The sequence below is a fragment of the Prionailurus bengalensis genome, chromosome D2 (genome assembly GCF_016509475.1).
Source record: "Prionailurus bengalensis isolate Pbe53 chromosome D2, Fcat_Pben_1.1_paternal_pri, whole genome shotgun sequence".
NCBI lineage: Eukaryota > Metazoa > Chordata > Mammalia > Carnivora > Felidae > Prionailurus > Prionailurus bengalensis.
The window spans coordinates 54492622-54511890 of record NC_057351.1 but is presented as its reverse complement, the minus strand read 5'-3'; the positions used below and the strand labels follow the sequence as shown (position 1 = coordinate 54511890).

The 19269-nt window shown below is 43.9% G+C and overlaps 1 protein-coding gene across 47 annotated transcripts in view; it reads left to right on the top strand.

Moving 5' to 3' along the window:
• The window catches only part of SORBS1 (sorbin and SH3 domain containing 1), a 231573-nt gene that overhangs the window by 59357 nt on the left and 152947 nt on the right, over positions 1-19269 (top strand). For all 47 annotated transcript variants that reach the window (XM_043597077.1, XM_043597066.1, XM_043597030.1 and 44 more), the window contains exon 2: positions 6481-6569. The gene's annotated coding sequence lies outside the window, so the exon portion shown is untranslated. The remainder of the gene's footprint in view (positions 1-6480; positions 6570-19269) is intronic.

Genomic DNA, 19269 nt, shown 5'->3' with positions numbered 1-19269 from the left:
ATGACTGTAGGGTAGAGGGAAAGGGCACCAGGTCCAATGTGGGGAGCTTTGAGAAATGAGAGGAAGTTAACAGGTACTGAGACAGGAGATGCCTGAGCAAAGGTTGAGACTTTAGGAGTTGTAGGTCTGCACACTTGAGCTGTGAGCTGATTGGTAGTGATGGAGCAGGAAATGGGGAGCTGGGGTATTGGAAACACAGCTGGAAGAGTGTGCTTGGGTCAGAGTCCTGAAGGTCAGCTACCCTTATGGATGTCTGAAACTTTAAAGCTCGGGATGGCTGAATAGAAGCAGAGTAGGAGAAGCCAAAGTTGGGAATTGAGTCTCCAGGGGAATACCCAAGTCTGAGCAGTTGGGGTAGGGAGTGGGATATAGGGTGGTGGACCTAGTACCCAACTATCAACAAGATTGAGAAGAATCAAGGCAAGGGAAGCCAGGAGACCATTCCAGAAGCCATGCCATGATGAAGTCATGTCATAGGACATGTTTGGAGAGCTCTCAGTCCTGTTTCCAATGGCCTGCCTCCACCTCCTTGTTCACCCACTTAGCAGTGATTTATTGAGCACTTGCTTTGTGCTGGGGTTACAGCAGTGAACAAGTCAGGCAAGATTCCTGCCCCCTGGAGGGGAGCATGGATAAATGAGGTAATTACAGATTGTGATAGTCCTACCAAAAAAGTAGCTTTTGCTGGTAGGACTAAGGTTAGGCAGTCTGGGCTGGCCTGAGTCAAGAGGTGATATTGGATCTGAGTTCCCAATGGTGAGAATACCCCAGCCACGGCAAGAGCCAGGGAAAGAGCCTTGCAGGCAGAGAGAACAGCAATTGCAAAGACCCTAGAGGGAGGGAGTCCCTGGCCATCTGCAGGAGTACTCTGGGCTTTGTCAAGGTTTCCTTGGGTGGCAGGGGGGTGGGAGGAGGACAGTGGGGCAAATCAGAACAGGTATTTTGTGGAGGGTATCCTGTCTCAGGAGGGGAGGAGGGAGGGAACCTTCCTGAGGAAGAAAAACATATCCCAGTGGAAGAAAGTATGAAATCACTCATACTTAAATGATTCATTTAAAGTAGGCGTGCTTTTTTTTTTTTTAAGGGGGAGCTAAAAATTATTTTGCTATTTTTCAACTAATTTTATTCTATTTTATGAGCTTTGTGTTGTTCACAGAACTTGGAAACCTTCATTCTGCTTCCTACTGAAACTGGAGTAGGTGGGAGGGCTTTATAAAGTGTCCCAAACCCACTTTCCTCTGCCAGTGGGTGTGGAGGGAGGACAACTGGGCAGTGGGACCAGGGACAAGACTTGGTTGAGGTACCTTGGCACTGAGCATTTTGGAAGCTTCAGTGGTGCTGGATGTGGCACTGTTTACTGTGCCAGCGGGGATTTGTTCTGGGAAATAGGGAAACGCTTTCTGGGCCAGTAAAGGGGTTCATTTTGCATATATTAGAAAATCATCTTGAATAAAATGATTAAAAAAAACACTGCACAAAAGAAATAAAGATAATTGTTCTGATTTGTTTCCTTCCCGAGTTGGTCAGCCTCAAGGCCAGTTGGGGATTTTTCCAATTCTAGACTAGCTTTCTGAGCAGAGTTCTTCTGAGTCCACTAAATTAGTGGGCTAATTAGTGGGTGCCTAGATTTCAGAGGCTAGTGGCAGGCCTGAGTAGTTAAGAGATGGGTTGGCTTGATTATCCTTCAGCTGAGAGATATGAAATTTGAGGTATATCATGAAGGAACATGGAGGGTTTGAAGGCGTTATATTGGCATACAGTGATTAGCCAGGCAAACAAGCTAAAAGACTCCTTAAAGGGTAAACAACAGAAGAGGTAAGCGCAAATCAGTGCTTAGTACTATGAAGGAGAGGTACATGGTGTTCTGGGGGACCAGAACTGTTTGGATGGTCCAGGTGTTTGGTAGGAATGAAAGTGGCTAACGTGACTTTCACAACATCTAGCATTATTCTATATTCTTGGGATAAAGTAGAGAGGAGGATGTAAATGAGAGAGGTGATGGTTCAAAGGCAACTTGTGTGATTTCTTTTGGAAGGATGGGTCAGAGAAATGTCTTGTTTTAGGCAAGGACATAATAATACTGCAGGGAAACAATGGATTGCCTAAAAATTAAAGACTGCAGAAGGGACAGATTAGTATCTTGAGCTTTTCCTAGACTTCCTGTCCCACCTTTTGTTCTTCCTAATTTTCAATATGGCTCAAGGTGGGGGGGAGGGACCCTTAGGTTGAAGGGGATGTGTAAGAGTTTCCTTGTTCTGGTGAGGGATACTATGGGTTGCTGCTGGGCCTTGCAATCAGGAGGGCTGATGTTGGTCAGCTGTGGGTTTCTCTGGTGCTGGGCTGTGAAGGTCACCTGGTAGCATCTGGTGATGTCAAGAAAGAGATCTTTCTAGGCTGGCCCATTCATGGAACTAGCTTACTCCCATCTGTCATCTTTGTGGCACACAGCATTTACTTTGCCATTCTTGAGATGCCTCAGGCCGTTACTTAACCACAAAGTGGGAATCTGGAAAGAGAAATGCTCAGCTGGCTTGGCAGGTTTCTAGGCATTGCAGTCATCTTCAGCATTCTGCTGTTTGGTGGGCAGTAAGGACTCGAGGCAGAGTACTTTGTGCCTTGGAGCCATTCCTTGAAGACCACCGTGATGACTGGATGTTTCCAGACCCTGTGCCCTGGCAGGGTGAGCCTACATAGGTGTGAGGGCTCAGATATGCTGAGGCTGGACAACTCCACTGAGTTTATCTGGAGGCACTGGCATTAGGTCATGGTATACAGGGACTGAGGCAGAGGGGGCCCCCTTCACTGGCTGCTGGCATTCTATGTTTTTATTTTTTAAACATTTTTTAAGTTTGTTTATTTTGAGAGAGAGAGAGCGTGTACACAAGCAGTGGCGAAGGGCAAAGAGAGAGAATCCCAAGTAGGCTCCGCGTTGTCAGTGCAGAGCTCCATGTGGGGCTCGATCTCAAAAAATGTGAGATTGTGATCTACGCTGAAATCAAGAGTTGGATGCTCAACTGCTCAACTGACTGAGCCATCTGGGTGCCCCTCTATGTTTATTTAATAGAGTAAAAGGAGTTAAGGTGTGCCTGGGTGACTCAGTCGGTTGAGCACCCAACTCTTGATTTCAGCTCAGGTCATGATCTTAGGGTCATGAGATGGAACCCTGCGTGGGGCTCTTCACTGACAACGTAGACCTTGCTTGGGATTCTTTCTCCCTCTCTCTCTGTCTCTCTCCCACTTCCCTGCTTGCATTCTCTCTCTCTCTCTCTCTCTCTCTCTCAAAATAAATAAACATAAAAAAAAGAATAAAAGGAGTTAAGTGTTGTTTCACATAATGTGATGTAGGGAGTAGGTAAACGTACTGAGAGTATACAACTCCCCCAAAGCCTGAGTCCTTGCATCCTGCCCAGAGGATGCTGAATTAATGACCTCGCTGAGATTGTTCTGGAGCTTCTGAGTGAAAGATACTTTTTTCCAAATGAGTAGGAGTCTGGGTGTCAGAGTCACCTGAACAAAGCCTGGGCCTCCAAATCAGAGATTCTGATTTAATAGGTCTGCGGCCCAGTATTTTTTTTTTTTTTTCCTGGTGATTCTAATTTTCAGCCAGATTTGGGAACCTTCCCACCAGTTACAGATCCAGGGAAGCTCTTCCCACTCCTGAGGTGACTTTTGCCTCCTTGCTTGCCCATACTGGCCTTGAACCCTGAGCCCTAACCATGGGCACATGTTTGGTCTTCACTCCTCTTTATGTCCCTTTCCAAAATGTGTCTTTTGGGGTGCTACCCCCTGGCTTTGCTTCAGCCTAGATTGGGGCTGGTGACTCATCTCTTTCTTATCCATGAAGAACAGGAGAACTGCATCTGGAGATTTTGATGAGCAGATATTCTGGGACATTTTCTTAACAAAACTTCCTGCTTGAGGCTTGACTGTGTAGTAGATTCTGGCCATAGAAATCCAGGCCCTGAGGTAGAGGCGGGATGGTTTGTGACTGGCACAGGGAAAAAAAAACTATCAGCTGTCTTCTCAGAGACACGATGGAAGTACTGTCGGTATTTCTGCCACCATGTTTTCGGCCCTGCTGACTCTGGGACAGCATTGGTTACCCTGAGGGAGTCCTAGGTGGGCATTGTCAGGGAATAGGGCTGATTTGGTGGCATTCTTGAAATGGGTGCTTGGCGAGACAAACATCCAAGAGTACACATGACATCTCAGCAGTTGTTGGGTCAGGTGGCAGGAGTTTTTAAGACCAGCAAGATAACAGGAGATCTGGACAAGACCAAGTTGGAGGGGCTGTTCACTCCTTGCTCTTGCTCCTCTTGTCCCATGGCCTGTGATTCCTACCTTCCCCTCTTTTCTCCCCCGCTGCCTGTTCCCCTCCCTTCCCTGCTTTAGGATTTCCTGAGTGTCTGCCCATGACAGGAAGTGTCCGTTCACCTTGGCTGCACCAGGAAACCCAGCTCAGTGCTCCCAGAACGCCTGTGCCCACCCCGATCTTCAGGTTTACCCATTGTGTTAGAACTCTTCTTGAGTGTCAGATAGTTTACCTTGACAGAGCAACTTAAGGGCGAGGACTGGGTCTGGTTCGTCTTTGCCTTTTCATCACCTTGCACACTGCCCGGTGTGTAATAGGGTTCGTAAATAATCTGTCGCGTGATCAACGAATCCATACATTCTTTGAGGGATGATATAAATAATTCTTACCAAGATCTTATAGTTGAACATTGTTCGTCTATTACAGTCTAGTAACTATATATAAGCTAATTGATAGCCTTGTATTCAAAATGCATTTTAAGGGACATTTTTCTAGCATATAGAGTATTTCAGACAGCTTGGGACATTAACTGAGCACTTTTGAGGTAGTAGATGCATTGTGTTTATGAGAATTCTTTTTTTTTTTTTTTTTGTAATTAAAGGAGCAATGTTACTGAAAATGTCATATTAGGAAGTGAACCCTTAGGGCACCTGATGGAACTTACCTTCATTTGTCAAAGGAGAGTATGACAGGCCTTTCAGTAGAGTGAGTTGGATAATTCAACTGTATCTCCTTGAATTTAATATTGGCTTTAAAAGACCCACATGTACACACATGTGTATGTGTGTGTGTGTGTATTTAAAGTATTTTTTGTTTTATAATATAAGGCAGGGGCGCCTGGGTGGCTCAGTCAGTTAAGCATCTGACTCTTGATTTTGGCTCAGGTCATGATCTCACAGCTCATGAGATGGAGCCCTGCATTCAGCTCTGCACTGACAGTGTGGAACCTGTTAGGGTTTCCCTTGCTCCCCCTCTCTCTGCCCCTCCCTTGCTTGCCCCCCCAATAAATAAATAAACATTAAAAATATATGTAAGATAACTATGCGGCTTGGGGCTCCTGGATGGCTCAGTCGGTTAAGTGTCCAACTTTGGCTCAGGTCATGATCTTACTGCTCGTGAGTTCAAGCCCCGTGTCCAGCTCTGTGCTGACAGCTTGGGCTCCAGGCTCCAAGCCTGCTTCAGATTCTGTGTCTGTCTCTCTGCCCTTCCCCTGCTTGCACTCTGATTCTCTTTCTCTCTCTCTAAAATATAAAATAAAACATTTTAAAAATTAAAAAAAAAAAAGATAACTATGCAGTGGGACATAGTCAAAGAGTTCTGGATTGGCAATCAAGAGACCTAGGTTCTAGAATTAGCTCTGCTTCTGTGGGAGTAGGCAAGTCAGTTTCCTGCTTAGGCTTTTATAATATGAAAGTGTTGTGCTTGTTCAGGGATTGCAAATGTCTGCAAGAATGGGGTTACTAACTTAAGTTGCTGTATGTGCTATACCATTTTTTTTTTTCTCTTAGAACCCTGTCCCCTTTTTCTTTTATGTTCCTACTTCTGTTAAGTTGAGGGAAATATTTCTGTATCACACACACACACAAGAAGACCAAGAAACCCAGTAATATAAGGGCAATGATGATCACAGCTCTCTCCATGGTGAGGCGTTAGGGAGTGGTAGGGACTGTGGCATATTGGAATAGCCAAGCCTGCTTATGAAGGGCAGCTATCACTTAGCACACCCGATCGTTTTTAGATGTATATGTGGACCATGTTGACTGTTTTTTTTTTTTCCCCCTAAGAGAACTCATAAGTCTGGGTTTTATGTCACCTCTCTGATGTTTAAGTTTTGGCTTAAATTTTCTAAGCCCATCCTTCAGATCAATGTAATACTACTATAGGTTAGGTGTAGCCCACTGGGCTTTCAGTTTGGGATCCCTGTTATAGATGATCTCTAAAGCTTCTTTCTGCCCAAGAAAGGCCCATCTGATTCTAATGGGGACCATTTCAGCTGGTGAACTAAAGATTGTTGTTCTAGTTGGGGAAGATAGTGGGGCTAGAAGAGGAGTATGGGGGCTTAGGCCTAACCAGGATGCCTGCCAATTGGTGTTTTGGCTGGCCGCCTCCCCTTGTGGAGAGACCACAGGGTGCCTGATTCATACCAGATGTTTTGTTTGTCATTGCAGGAGTTGGCATTTGTTAGAAGAGTTTGTGAAACCTTCTCTCTGCCCAGAGCTCTGGGACCAATGCATCTTCCCACCACCTTAAACCACTGGTAAATATGTTCTGTTTTGTTTCTTCTTTTGCAGCAAAGGGAACTATTTTTGGTGCACTATAGAATGTGATTTTGGGAGAACCATACTGTCCTTACTGTTCTAGAAGGAAGAACACTGGGCTGGGCCTAGGCATATCTGGGTTCTGGTACCTACTTGGTTGTGCCATTTTTACTGTGCGATCTTAGGTGAATTGTTTGACCTCTCTGGGCCCTAGACAGAGAAATGAATCCTACTCTGCTAAAAGAGATATGTATAGGAGATTGCTTCCAAGGGAGTAAAGTGCTGGGCAAGTATAAAGTAATCCTATTTAGCTGTGAGATGTAGAGCTGGGTAATTCTAAGCGAACAAATTAAAATGTGAACACGTATGTTGGAAACATGGACTTAAATACCTATTTTCTGAGTCTTCCAGAGTGGTGTTTCAAGACATTTGCATTTTCCGTTTTTCCCCCTTCCTACCACTGCTGCAGCTGCCATTTTCTTGAAAGGTTGAATTAACTGCACTTCACAATTACCTTCATTTTGGAGATCAGATAATTTCAGTTAACAAATGTTTTTCTTTCCAAAAGAAACTTAATTACTCCTCACAGCAGGTAAGCGCCTTGCTTCTGTGGCAGTTGAAAGAGGCAAAAATATATCCTTCACAAGAGCGTGTCCGTGCCGAGAAGAGGGTGCTTCAAGGTATGCTAGCTAGCTGAAGGTCACGTGAAGGACTCCCATGAACTGTTTGAGGGGAAGGACCACCATGAGCCAGGGAGACAGTATGACCCTGTGTGTCTTGATTCCCGCCACATCATTGAGAAAAGCCCATGTGTTTTCTCACTGGCTGGTCAGCTTGCCACCATGTGGACCAGGTGCTGGGATGACCCGGTAAGACAAGTTCCGGGGGCCTGGCCACATGGGGAGCTTGCTGAATGCTGGGGGTTGGTGCAGGAAGGACAGGCGGTTAGGACAGACAGGCCCAGGGTTGGGGACCCCACTCGGGCATGAGAGGCTGACCAGATTGCTATGTCTAAAGGGACACAATGGACATTCTGCGTCCCACAGCCAGAGTCTCATCTGGCGGGCAAGAAAAGCTCCATGGTGGGGGTCCTCAGAGAAGCGTTTGGTCTCAGGTGGGTGGGACACTACCCATTCAGCAAATATGTGTTAATGCCTACTCTGTGCCAAGGCACTGCTCTGGGCACTGGAGATTCACTGGTCTAAAGGCAGACTTTGTCCACAGCTCTGAAGCTTTGATACGAGTAGGGTGGCAAACAAGAATGTGAGCTCCATGACGGCAGAGATCTTTGCTTATCTTATTCACTGGATATCCCCAGCTCTTAGAAGAGCACATTGCATGCAAACATGATGGGTACTCACTAAAAATTATTTTATGAACAAAGTAGATCACTAACTAGATAATATCAGGTGGTAATAGGTGCCATGGAGGAAAAAAAAAGTGAGAGCTACCCCACTTTGTGTTTTTTGTTTTGTTTTGTTTTGAGGGGCTGGAGGGACTATTTTTGAAAGAGTGGCCTGAGAAGACTTCTGTGCATGGGAGAGAGAGGGAGAAAATTCTGTGCAAAAAATCTGAATGGAGTGAAGGAATCTAGGGGGAAGTGTGTAGGCAGAGGGAACAGTGAGCGAAAAAGAAAAGCCTTTGACGTAAACTGAGCTTGGCATGATAGGAGAACAGGAGGGCAGCCAGTTTGGCTAGCCTTGAACTGGGAGGTAGGTATGGGGAGGGAGAGTGATATGAAGTGAGATCAGTGGCAGGTGGGAGCCAGATCTTGTAGGCCACGATAAGGAGAGTGTGATTAGACACCACTGGAGAGTTTGAACGGAATTATTTGTGCTTTACAATTATTTTCCTGGGTCCTGAGTGGAGAATAGACTTTGGGGTCAAGAGGAGAATCATAACCTGAAGGGGTCCAGGCAGGAGATAAGGGCATGGCTTGGATTAGTGTGATGAACTCAGGATATATTTTGAAGGTCATGCCTGCTGGATTGGTGTGTGGTGTAAGCAGAAAGAGTCCAGGATGAGCCCAGTGTTTTTGGCTGGGTGAATGATGTTGCTGTTTACCGAGATGGGGAACAGGGAGGGATATATGTGATGGTGTTTGGGGGCGGGGGACCTGAGGGTTCAGTTCGGGCATGTTAAGTTTGAGATGCCCATTTGCTATTCTCATGGAGATCTAGAATTGGCTGGGGCTGGAGATGGTCCCTTTGAGAGTCATCAGCATGTAGATGGTATTTAAAAGCTATGAGGCTGAATGAGATTACTTAGGTAGAGAAAGCAGTGCGAGGTAGGATTTGGACAGAGAAAGAGGCAAAGGGTGGATTTTCCATAGAAAACCCCTAAGAAGTAAATGGAGACACATGCTAATGAATATGCTATGATTTCATGTAATACAAATATAAATTATTCAAATGAGATAATGATATAAAAGTAGTAAGGTCTCACCTTATATTAAAAAAAAAAAACTTGAAGTACTGTGACTCCCCAAACCAAGAAAATTAGTTTTAGAGTTGTGTAATTTTAAATCGGGTCAGCTGAGAGAATTATAAACTGCATTTATGCAACTGGCACGTGGCTGTGCTTTCGGCTGGCAGGCAGAAGGTTCCAGCATCCTTTGCCATTAATAGCATGTAAACTACACTGTTCTTTATCTGTACTGCCACTTCTGCAAGCCATTTTGATGACTAAGTTTAATTCACTGTTAATATGTTTCAGGTTTTTCATCCTGTAATCATACCATCCAAAAGTTCATTAAACGAAGGCTCGCGAGCGTGTAAAACCACACACGAAGATCAGTACTTCTGCAATCAGAGTTAGAAGTGATTCTATTAAAAGGTCAAAGAGGCCTTTCTTTGTTTGCAGAACCACAATTTAGGAAATATTTAGAATATTGCTGAAATATTAAGATAAACTATATCGCGGCAAAAATATACCCTGATGCTTGTAGTAGATGTATGCGTTTCAGGTACCGCCCATATCCCTCAACTGCCATTGACTGACAGGAGAAAATCAGTTCTGAATCATATACATTTTTATCTATTTGTGGGCTCTGGGCACAAAATGCACCTGCTACATCCAGTTTTTGTCTGTTTCTTAGAGAATTCGCCCCATTGAGCTTCCTGCACATTCTCATTGGGCTCTTTAGTTTTTCCATTTTCACACTGCCTGGTGAGTTTGTTTAGTCTTGTTATCTCCGGTCCCCATAGAAATTTTTGCCCTCTTCTTGAAGTTGCTGCCCAAAGTTGGCCTGCCTCCTCCCTCTTGCCCTGGGCTTCGGGCCCCACCCATCTTTGACTGCCCTGGTGAGCCTCCCAGCTTAGCCCTCCCCAGAGGCTTTTCAGGATTCTTTAGGAATCCCTTCTTTGGGGAGACTTTCACCTTTTTCCCCCAGGCCTGGTCTTTACATGCTTTTTGTGGACTTGACAAAAAAATAGGAAACCAGGGTCCTGTTGAGGGCAATGTGATAAACAACTGTTCTAGAATGTACTGTTTCAAATTGCTTGGGCAATGGGCCGCCCTAACTTGTGTTTTCATGTATTTCAAAACCCTTGTATCTCAGTGAAAATATTCTCAATGGGACTTCTGGAGCATCTTATAGTAATATGCGTTGGTTATGTACAATTCTATATCTATAGCAAATGATTTATGGTGAAATGAAGGTTTCAGTTGAAGGGTATTTATTCATGACAACTGACATCAATCCTGGTTTTAATTTGTCTTTTCTTATAGAGTAGAACCTAAATATGATTAAAAAGAACGAAATTTACTGACAATCATGGGAGGATTTCTCTTCCCTACTTACTTCTTAGTAAGTGCTTTTAGGAATTAAAAAAAAAAAAGAAAAAAAAAAAAAAAAAAAAGGCTGATACCTTCTCCTGCCCCTAGAGACTGAGTGGTCAGGCATTAAAAAATGGTGGTATCCTTGCGGTGCCTGGGTGGATCAGTCAGTTAAGCGTCCAACTTCAGCTCAGGTCATGATCTCAAGGCTCATGAGTTTGATCTCAAGGCTCTGCGTCGGGCTCTGTGCTGACAGCTCGGATACTGTGTTTCCCTGTTTCTCTGCCCCTCCCCTGCTCATACTCTGTCTGTCTGTCTGTCTGTCTGTCTCTCTCTCTCTCTCAAAAAAAAAATAATAATAAAAATAAGCATTAAGAAAAATAAAAAAAAAAGATATTTAAAAATGGTGATATCCTCCTTAAGGTGAAAAGCAAAACAGTGCTTCAGTGCCTGTATGCATGTAGACCATCTCAGGAGATGCTAGAGAGGGGTAGCTTTTTGGGGAGGGCCATGGTATAAGAAAGAGACTTCTTTTCACTCTATACCCCTTTTATACTAAGAAAAAAAAAAAAAAAAAAGAGCTGCCCAAAGTGGAGTCACTCATGCTAAGACTCACATCAACAAACCAAGGCTTAATACCTAACCTAATTATGTAACTTTTAATAGTCAATCAGGAATTACCTGCTCTGCAGTAATGAGAAGGTAATCTGCCTGATAGATACCCCTCTCCCCCTCCCCGCCTCCCCCCAAAAGAAGGTGACCTTGCCTGGGACAACCTACTCTTTGCTAGAACAGCTTTGCACCACGTCCTTCTGCCTATAAAAATCTTCCATTTTGTATAGTTTCTCAGAGCTCCTTTCTGCTAGAGGGGGATGTTGACTGATTTGTGAATCATTGGATAAAATCTATAAGATCTTTAAATGTACTCTATTGTTTTGCTTTTTAACAACTTCTAAATTTTTTTATATCATGTTTATGTATTAACTTTAAAAAGCATGATAGTATCCCTTTTAACCTTTAATACATGATCCCGAAAACTTACAGTTCCTTCGTTAACTTGGTTTTCTAAGTGCCCTTGCTCGATGTATATTGAGATTGAAAACGTTGCCTGTTCAGTGTCTATTGCCTTGATTTGTTCTGAGCCTCTGTGCTCATCAGCAGGTTGAGACTAGGCTTCTTTAACTTGAATTTCAAATTTTTTGCATATATTTTGCATATGTCAGCCCCATTGCTTTCTTTCCTCCTTCTTTCCCTTCTTTCAGAAAGGATTTAATAAGGCTGTTTCTGGCCAATATTTTATTCCACAGCTTTAGACAAATATGAATTTGAAATGAGGTGACCTTGCCATGAATTGAACCACAGATTATGCTGTTTAAACCGACATCTCTCTGCTGCCCTTTGGAGCAAAATATTGTTGCGTTGCGGAACAGGACGTGGAATTTGGAATCCGGTGGTTGAGGGTTTCTAACCCCAGAGCTCAGTCAAATTTAAAAGCAACCCTAACTCATTTTCCTTAAGAATCTCAGCTACTGGAGGGAAATGCTCAACATGGAATTTACGTGAGTTGTCACCTTTCCTTAAGTGAAGGCTGGAATTCAGGGTCGAATACCAATGTTGCCAGTCACTATGCTGTTGTTGGGCAGCTGTGTGTGCTGTTGGGGACAGCTTCTGCAGAGGTCATTGTCTAAAAAAGTATCTCCCTGGACTTGCTGTATTGGTTTGTGTCACCAGAGTTTCAAACAGGCACTTTCTGGCCAAAGTTACTTTGTCCTGTAAAGAGATGATACCCATTTCAAGCAGCAGCGACATTTTTGAGGTGTTGCTCTTTCTCCAGAAGATTTACACCTTTGATTTTGTACTTTTTAAACAGGAAGTTTTATCACATTTGCTGGCCACGTGTATAAACAAGATATTTTCTCCTTTTCCATCCAGTGACTACAACTAGAAAGTGAGAAACCTCTTTTGCCTTTCTTTTTCCTCCCTGGTTTGGGGAAGTAAACATTAGATCATACGTGGGGCTGTCACAAAAACAGGGAGCTCATCATCATCTCCTGTGATTCCTGAACATCATGGGAAGAAGTCCCTCTGAGTGCTCCACTGACTAAATTAGACAAGGCACCATCTGATACCTGCTTCACAGCAGTGCCCTCATCCTGCAGTCTCCTTATCAACGTGGAGATGATTCACTCTGTTTTCCTCACTCAGAGAGATTTGCTCTGGTTTGCTGATTATGGCAGTGATTAAATAAAAAATGGTTCCTACAGAGGTATGCTTGAAAAAATAACTGCATTATTTTTGCTTGAACTTGCACAATTGAACTTTCATATTACAGTCAGTTAGGTATTGGTTCTTAGGCTTTTTTGGGAGAGGGGTCAAGACCCCTCTAAGGCACATATGCACATTGCCTAATTTGCATATATAATGGATTCGCACCCCTCCACCCAGTTATCATACCTTCTAACTTAGTCACACAAACCATTAGCATATTATTATAAGAGTGATTCTGAGCAGCAGGTTACCTGCTCTGGATGGCATTTCTGTTAGAGAAAGATTAAGGAAGATAGCTATGCTCAAAGCAGCCTAAGTTTATTGAAATTTGCAACTGCCAGAATTGGCTCGATATGGACTCAAAAGCTGGAAATACTCTTCTATGAATTGCTTTTTTTTTAGTTTATTTATTATTTTGAGAGAGAAAGTGAGCATGAGTAGAGTAGGGGCAGAGAGAGAGAGGGAGAGAGAATCCCAAGCAAGCTCTGTGCTGTCAACACAGAGCCCAACACGGGGCTCAGTCCCATGAACCACAGAGATCATGACCTGAGCCGAAATCAGGAGTCAGACACTCAACCACCTGAGCCACCCAGGCACCTCAAATTGCTATTATTTTAATAAAAAAGGGAAAGAGGTACTTTTACCCTTTTTGCTTTCCAACAGCTAATCTCATGTTTTTCTCAAATTCATTTATTCCCTCTTCTCACCTCCCTGTTCAAGAGAAAATTTATTATGGAGAAATATAGGTTAAAAAAAAAAAGTGTATAGAGCTCAGTCTTCATTTTCCAACCAAGTTTGTGTTTCTAGATGTTGCATTTGTTCCCTGAGTTAATTACGTTTATAAGCATCCTGTCTGTTGTGGCAGGTTACAAACTAGCTGCCCAGGAAACACCAGTTTTAAGTATTTAAAGTAAGTGGCTAGAATTTTAAAAGTGAGGCAATTTCATATAATTTTATTTCTAACTCCTCTTGACCGAGTATCTTGCAGTATCAGGCCGTATCCCTGCGTGGAGCAGAGTGGGCTAAACAGAGGACCAACGGTTGTCCCTCTTGTGGGGGCCTTCAGGGCCCAGTTTGCTGCAGTCCCCGCATACCCACTTGTCACCTGCTTAGCTCGCTCAGGCTTTTGGTTTTGTAACCTGTGACTTATGGTTTCAGTTTCAAATCTTACCTCAAAGAATCAGCGGATCTGGAGGCTCGACAAAACATTGTTTTGGTATCCTCCTTTGTAAATTACAGAAACTAAATTCAAAATGATAAGGATAGGGGTGCCTGGGTGGCTCAATCAGTTAAGTGTCCGACTTTGGCTCGTCATGATCTCACAGTTCATGGGTTTGAGCCCTACATCGGGCTCTCTGTGTCACCTCAGAGCCCCCTTCAGATTCTCTGTCCCCCTTTCTCTCTGCCCCTCCCCAACTTGTGCTCCCTCTCTCCCTCTCTCAAAAATAAGCAAACATTAAAAAATTTTTAAATAAAATGGGAGAAAAACGGTTGGGGCAGTGGAGTAGTGAAACAAATATTTTTTCCTTCAAGAGATTTGTGTGTTTTTTAATAAGAGGAAGGAAAGAAAGCAATAATGTAATTTTTAGAGTATTCTTTACAAATACCAAATGATTAGATTAGTTTTGAAACATATCATGTATTCTACATAATGTGGTTTGCTTATAAAATTACCATATTGGGAACATTTATATAAATCTAATTAGATTTTTTTCTCTTAAATATTTTCCTTTTTCTTTCTTCAAATGGAACTGAATTACTGAACTTGAAGGAGCTGAACATTTCTTAAGTTTTTTTTATAATAAGATCAAAATATAAAACTGGATGACAGAAGTCACCATTTTCACGAAACAGTTGTTAGTTTTTGAGCCCTGGTACCTTCCAAAGTAATGAGTAGATTACAGGAAAGGAACTTCACACAAGTGAGACCAAGCCAACAAACCAACCTCAGATTTTAATAACCATGTGAACTAACCAATACCATTTTATGAACTTTGTGATAGGCAGTTTCTGTTTTTTTCTAAGAATTCCTTTTTTTCCCCCTCTTAAAATCATTCTTGTAACCTTCTGAAAATGGGATGCTAGCCAGGATGCCGACAACATCTCCGTCCTTTAGCTTTCTGGTTTTAGAGTGCAAGCCCATCACAGAGGAGTCTGGGCTCCTCACCCTGGCCACCCTGACTTGCCACCTACCTTAGAACAACATACCCTCTCTGGGCTTCATTTTTTTTTCTTATATAAAATGAGATCATATTTGGGTTAGCTGTGAAGAATTCTCTGACATGTAGCAAACCCTTCGTTCTGGGCATAAGTTTTGGGAAACTCTGGTGTCCTGGCCAGACAAGTTCTATGGGGCTAGAAGAGCAGAGTCTCAGTGGAGAGGGGTTCCTCATGGTTGCCTCGAATAGACATGGAAGAGCTAAGTACAATGAGGTTTGTACTCAACAAGCTCACGGCATGACCCTCAACCCACCATTCTGGGAGAGGACTCTGGATCTCTGCTTAGTAGATAGGACAGAAGCGAATTAGGAAGAATTTTATCTTCTTGGCATTGTGTAGAATATTTCCAACCTTTGGTGCTCCCAGGTCTATGAGTGGACTCACGTTTGCTGTTCGGATTATCTTTACACTTGAATTATACGATCCGGGGTCATACTTTTCCTTTCTTTGTGGCAGTCCGACACCAGTTACATACCATCTCTTGGCCATTACATGGCAAAACTTTTGACCGGAACAAAAAGTAAATGGCAAGTGGAGAGGTTTTAGCTGAGTAAACAGTACATATTCTAGAACATGGTCAACACAGGACGGTGCCATAGAGGCTGCTGCGGGTGTTTTGTGGTGGGCCTGGGTCTGCAGTTAGCAGAGAGTGTGGTGTTCTGCTTGTCATTGGTTGGCAGCTTCTAATGGCACTTGGAGCATGGAAATATAAATATATGCACATACACTGCAACATATGTAATATACGTGAAATGTATTGTGTGTGTTTTATATTAAATATATTGTGTTTTTTAGGAAATTTATGTCAGGAATAAATGGCACTGCAATGATTTCAGTGCTGCTTGTGTTATCATTAAAGGGGCTGTGTGTGTAGGAGCCCATTAGGGACCAGAGACTAAGCTTGCAAAGGCCTTGCGATTGTTTTAAAAGGCTTTTGACATATTCTAGGCTGCATTCTTGGCTCACATACCTAAAGATACTGTGGATTTTGCAACTCATTAGATTGGCTCTTCAACATTAAGTCAGTGATTTGTTTTGTTTACTTGTTTGTTCAGACAACAGCTATGGAGTAGCGAATACCTTACATAGTGCCTTTTGGCATTTGGAACATATCCATGTACCTCAGCCACTCAGGTGTGCTGGTTTCAGAGGCCAGTCAGATGCGCGGGCAACAGCCTGCATTGGTCAGTGACTGTCTTTTGTGCTTGTGAGCAGATATACCCACAGCTTGGCCTGGGCTATTTAGGAAGGAACTCGGGACAGGTGGACAGAAGGGTTGCTATGGGGGCTGGGCTTGGACAGTCGTGCCCAGGAACAGAGGGGGTGGGAGTCCTCTGCTGAGCATGAGTGGGGTGGGTGGGATGCGGTTGTGGCTCTGAGGAAGATGGAAACTATTTGGAACAGCTGCCGTGGGTTGGGCACTAGGGGCTGAGCGAGAGCTGAAAGCTAGGCCTGCTGAGTAACTAGGAGGAAGCCGTAGTGGACAGCAGGTGTGGCCTGGCTGTGTGACTCTGGGACAAATGGAGAGGCTGGGGTGTGGGGTGGTGGTAGGGATTGGCCTGTTGCTTGATGATTGACCTAGCGTAGGCATACGCCAGTCGTGTGAGTGTGGCCGGACAGGGAGCTGTCGAGGGGTCTGAGGGTGCTGGGCAATACCTCTACTTAGCATGGCTTATAAGGCCCTCTGTGTCTGAGCTCTTCCCACCTTGCATGCCCTCTTGGGCCATTCCTGTGTACTTTTATACATATTATTCCCCTGGTCAAATTATTTCCTCCTCCAAGTGTTGGCCCAGGCATCAGTGCTGGGAAGCTATTCCTGCTTGCACTCTGCTCCAGTCTCTGCTGGGGCAGCTGACCCTTCGCCCCATCCACATGTCTCTCCCGTGGTACCGTAGAGGCTTGTTCACAGGCCGCTGGCATATGTGGAGCGATGGGTTCATTGAGTAGAGGACTGTCCTAGTACCTAGACGTACAGAATGTGTTCGGTAAATGTTTGCTGAATGGAGGCATAACTGCTGTGTTGCAGTATTAGTTTGTAATATTGGGTACCTATCTATCTATTCATCTACTGGTTGATAGAGTAAACAATACGTGTTATAGAACATGGTCAACACAGGACGGTGCCATAGAGGCTGCTGCGGGTGTTTTGTGGTGGGCCTGGGTCTGCAGTTGGCAGAGAGTGTGGTGTTCTGCTTGTCATTGGTTGGCAGCTTGCATGGCACTTGGAGCATGCAAATATAAATATATGCACATACACTGGAACATATGTAATATACATGAAATGTATTGTGTGTGTGTATACATACCTTAACTGATAGGTAGATAATATATGTATTAGATATATATTAGATAGATAATATATATGTATAAATATTAGACCTAGAAGAAAACTATAAGATCAGCTAGTTCAACTTACTCATTTTATAGTTCACGGAGAACTGAAACTCAGAGAGATTGAGTGCCTAACCTGATGTCACACAGCTTGCTCGAGGCAGAGCTAGGACTCAAAATCACCTCCCCTGTCTCCAAATGCCATATTCCTTCCACTGTGCCACAGCAGTCTCCGGATGTGTCTGTGCATGACTTAAGTGTGTGAAGACAGCAAGCCTCTGCCTCCGCTAAGTGCGTGGTTGCAGCCTAATGTCACTATTCATGGTGGTATGTTATCTCATTTTTCTCCTAGGGAGGAAAACTGTGTCCTGACAACCCGAGGACCTTTTCCTCCGCATTGTGCCAGGTTTACAACAGCCCTTACCTCACTGCTTCCCCTTCCCTTTCCGGGTTTGTCCTAGTTTATCTTTGGTTAGGGCGAGCATCAGCAACTGTTTCTAAGTAAATAGAGGAATTGCAGATTCAGGGTTTGTGGTTTCCAACATTCAGTGCTTTGGGCTTCAGCCTGTCCCCTTCTGACTGCTGTCATTGCTACTCCTGTCTCCAGATTGCCCTGATTTAGCATGTGTTCAAGACTGGTAGTGTACAATGGAAGTTTCCTTCTTGGAGCAAGCAGAAGAACTGACAGAGCACTGAAAAAGGGAAGCCTTAGGAGAACGAGAGTGGGCATATGTCTGAACTGTTCTGTATCAGTAAAAAACAACAACAACAACAACAAAAAAAACCAGGGTATCTGTTGGTTTCCAGACCCATCCTTGGAGAATGAGATACATTTTGGGTTGTCTAGAAATGCTTGTTGTGTATTTTCCGTCTCCAAACTTGTCTCTGTGCTTTTGGATAATATTTGATGCTTAGAATGTTCTGTCTAGGGTTAAAGTCTCAGTGTGACAGAGGGTGGGGTGTGTCTGGTTCCCTTACCGCCTATTCACGGATGACGCAGTTTTGTGAGGTTGGTTCCAGGTCACTGCAGATCTTCTTAACTCCCTGCCCATTACCCTTGGTCTGAAGTACCTTAGGGTCAGTTCCAGGACTAGAAGATCTGGACATGAGTTCTGGGGGTGGGGGTGACTGGTTTGAACCTTTGGGCTCATCTGTTAATTAACCAAACAGTACATGGCAAACAAATGCCCATTTTGAAAAAAATGCTTTGGAGACCAGGGTCTTCAGAGTTTTTATTACTTCAGGGAGCTCTTCAACACTGCTCTCTCTTAGCACTTCCATACTCCCTTCACTTTTTTTTTTTTTTTTTTTTTAAGTAGGATGATGCCCAGTGCCCCCATTAGCTCAGAAGTCCTGTGGCTTGGAACAAGGCCAGTGTCTTTGGTTTTACAGGGTTTCTGAAGCCACTTTGGACCTTCTTGGCTCCCAGGCACTTGGGAGCCTGTTTCTGATTCTCCCTGGGCTGGTTTTGAGTTCCAGGTATTGAGCTGAAAGTACATCAGCCAGGGAGTTGGACTGCATCAGGAAGTATTTTGATTTGCTATATTCTCTGCTTGGCATCTACTCATTTCCTTCAGGGACATCCCCTTCCTTGGAAAAAATAACTCCAAAGATGCTTGTCTGACCTATGAGCTAATAAGAAGGCACTCCAACCAGGCGCTTCCCTTTAAGGATCTTGGTTTGTCAGTCACAGGTCACCGGGTGAGAAGGGCATCACCAAATTTAAAATGTTCCTGCATCCACTCCTCCTTGACCCACCTGCCGGCAGTGGTCCTTATGCTGGGTCATTTTAGAATGACAATCTTGGGACAGAACCAGCATTGATGATAGCAGATGTTGGCCAGAGAGCTTTTTTTTTTTTTAAGTTTATTTATTTCCAGAGAGAGAGAGAGAGAGACAGCACGAGCAGGAGAGGGGCAGAGAGAGAGAGAGAGAGAGAGAGAAACAGACAGAGAGACAGAGAGACAGAATCCCAAGCTGTCAGCACAGAGCCTGACATGGGGCTCGATCTCACAAACTGTAAGATCATGACCTGAACTGAAACCAAGAGTTGGATGCCTAACCAACTAAGCCACCCAAGTGCCCCTAGAAAGTGTTTCTAAG